The 3,405-nt window shown below is 42.1% G+C and overlaps 1 long non-coding RNA gene across 1 annotated transcript in view; it reads left to right on the top strand.

Moving 5' to 3' along the window:
• Positions 1-277: 277 nt before the first annotated feature.
• Positions 278-3,405, top strand: part of LOC143040919 (uncharacterized) — a 100,957-nt gene continuing 97,829 nt past the window's right edge. Inside the window, exon 1 of the long non-coding RNA XR_012967760.1 lies at positions 278-552. This is a non-coding gene — a long non-coding RNA (uncharacterized LOC143040919). The remainder of the gene's footprint in view (positions 553-3,405) is intronic.

Raw genomic sequence — 3,405 nt, 5'->3', positions numbered from 1 at the left:
CCCTCTCTGTACTTTCTTCGCCTTCTCTTCTTCCTCTTTCTCTTCCTAATCTTCCTCTTCTTTCCCTTTCTATTCTTTCTACTCCTTTTCTTCCTCTTCCTTCATTTCCTCTCCTTCTTCCTGCTCCCCCTCCTCCTCTTCCTCCTCATCCTGCAATCGCCTTGCTGGCCAGTTGGGCGTGGTAAGACGGGACAAATGAGGGTTGGTTCCCTTCCAGCGGAGGGGACGGTTGGGGAGGAGGAGGAGGTACTGGGCAGGGCGGGTCTCACGCCGGGCACGTTTGGGCACCAGTGTGCTATTGCATCGTGAGAGGACCGGAGGGGAAGGGAGAGGGTCTGTTCGCCTCCCCAGTCTCACGCTCGTGAGATTATTTTCGTGAGTTTATCACGCCCAGGTGGCGCTTGCGGACGATTTTATTCGTTTCGCTTGAGACCTCGCCTTGGGGATCTCACTCGGGGTTGTGAAAATGGGGAGGTGAACTGATGTCGGCCGTTGAAGAACTCACGAGAAGTAAAACAGAATTGTTTCCCGTGAGGAAATATTACGTCATCCGTAAGTAACGAGGTCATGAGATCTGAGGTCTTAAAGAACCAATATCGTAAATAGAAGATAAGATTGTAAAAAAACTATTTCAAATGTTTCGCGTGTAGATAGTAGTGAGATTGTAAGTCTCGTAAAGTTACGAGATAGCAAAGGAATCGTAAGTAGTATGGTGGCTCTTAAGTAATATGTCATGAGGCTGTGAAAATAAGATTGTGAAAATATTGTGTGATTGTGAAAGTCTCATAAATGTTGTGAGTGTGAAAAAGTCTTCTTCGTGAATAACATGGAAGAGTCTCATCAATTATGTCAAGAGGTTGTGAAAATAACAAGATTGTGAAAGGGTTATATAGTTGTGAAAGTCTCTTAAGTAACGTGATTGTGAAAGTCTTCTTTGTAAATAACGTCAGGATGTCTTGCAATAAGAATATGAACGAACCTCAGTAATTGTGAAACTGTGAAAATACTGTGAATTAAGAGTACGACGTTGTGAAAGTCTCGTTATTAAACAACAAGACGAACAAATCGTCTCGTAATTTATGAGATTCAGTTGCTGTGGAGCGTTGGTTTCGTCCTCGACCTCATCCCACACACCTGATCACAACACCAGTGACTTGTCCCCCAACCCTTACCCTGGCTATCCGTCCACATAGGGCAAAGGTGCCGACGTTTATTGCAATTCTAATGAAACCCTTGATACAAACTTGAGGGTAACGTCACTCCCCCACATGAATAAAAATAGTTTGACACCAGCCATAAACAAATCACTCAAGTCTGCCACAACCCCACGTGACCTTTGACCTGAATGAAACTGTCAAGCTTAGTGGTTCTCAACCTCCCACCCTCACATTTTCCCCTCATTCCCCCTATTTCCCCCCTCATTTCCCCCTTTCCATGATTTCTCAACATTTGTGTGGCTCCCTTCATTTCTTCCCCCACCCAAAACACACACACACACACACACACACACACACACACACACACACACACACACACACACACACACACACACACACACACACACACACACACGCAAACACAAACACACATATATAATATATATATATATATATATATATATATATATATATGCATATATATATATATATAATATATATATATATGTGTGTGTAATATGCATAATAGAAATATTAATAATGATAATAATATGTTGATGAAGAGAAACCCTTTGCTTTACTACAAAGTTGACGATCGTATTCATTTTATATATGATGTATTTTTGTGATATGCTTAACTTACACCACGAGACTGCATTATACGGAAACATATAATTTGTAACAGCTGGCTATGGCCCCCTAAATTCTTGTCATGGCTTCTTTGGGGGGACCCTTGCCCCCCAGGTTGAGAGCCAAAGGTCTAATGTTAACCAGACGAAAATAAAAATCAAAATCAGCCACGTGACAACAGCACCCGTCATAGGAACGGCTGCTAAACTGCCGTCGCAATGGAACAACGTAAGAAAATGTCTGTCTATGAACCAAGGGCATTTTTCCCCCTATATGAGAGGTAGCCAAGTCAAAAGGCAAGTATTCACTTCCACCTATTCCACTCCCCTCCACCACCCTCCTAGTGGATGAAGGGTTATCCCTGTATCCCGCCCACTGCCCTGGATCAGAAGCAATGCAGTAAGACACAGTGAAAGACTGTACTACGTGGAAATCACGTGGAGTGCGGTTAGTTACGTGTTAAGTCCACCTCCTTAGCGTGACACACTCTACAGCCTTTGTTCTGGACGAGACTGCAAGAGACCATAAGGCCCACACTAGGCAGTTCCATATTCATTACCACCTATCATCCTCATCCATAAAGTTCTCTAATCTTCTCATAAAGCAAACAATAGTTTCAGCGCTCACTATTGGTAAACTAGTTCTTGCCTATTTCATATTTTACATGATTTATTCTGTCTAAACCACACGATCTTGTTCGGAAGAGAAATATTTCTTAATATTATGACTTCGAGTTCATTGTAAACCCAACAATTTTATAAGAATAATCTATATATTTGATTCTACCGAATTAGGGCGCGGTCCTCGTATAGACAGTTACTGGTAGAACGATAACAAAAACTTTAATGATTTTGATGTCCGATACTGCTCTGAAATTCCGATTCCGATACGAGTTTCGATACTTCTCTAAACTTCTTATTCCGATATCGGTTCCGATACTGCTCTAAACTTCCGATTCCGATACGAGTTTCGATACTGTTCTAAACCTACGATTCCGATATGAGTCCGATACGAATTCCGATACTGCTCTAAACTTCCGATTCCGATACGATGCCGATACGAGTCCGATTCTGATATGAGACCCGATACTGCTCTAAACCTCCGATTCTGATACGAGTCTGATTCCGATGCGAGTTCCGATTCTGCTCTAAACCTCCGATCCCGATACGATTCCGATTCCGATACCTACAATGATTGTAATCCATGGTGATTTTCAGGCCCTGCAGCTGGTTTGGTAAACGCATACTTTATAGATAGAATACGTTTATTAATCATTAATCGTAATCGGAAGTTTAGAGGTGCATCGGAACTAGAATCGGAATCGTTAAAAATTTACTATCGTCCCATCAGTAATAGCAAATCCTAACTATGAGGTGCTTCTTGGGTACCCAGGGCAGATGGCATCACTTGTGTTCATTTCGAATTGAACCTGAGTCTTTACGAAACAGTAGCGACCAACAAGCCATGATCCCGGGATTCGAAAATCGTCCACTCGAGGCGCTATCTTTGTCCCCGAGATGAATGAAATCGTTTGACGTCAACCAGATTAAAGTTTATAGAGTGCTGTCAGTTTAAATCTGAGTAATTTACATATACTATACTGTCTGTTATTATTATT

Source organism: Oratosquilla oratoria, chromosome 29 (assembly GCF_046742065.1).
Source record: "Oratosquilla oratoria isolate Oo_2021 chromosome 29, ASM4674206v1, whole genome shotgun sequence".
NCBI lineage: Eukaryota > Metazoa > Arthropoda > Malacostraca > Stomatopoda > Squillidae > Oratosquilla > Oratosquilla oratoria.
This window is presented reverse-complemented; position numbering and strand designations above follow the sequence as displayed.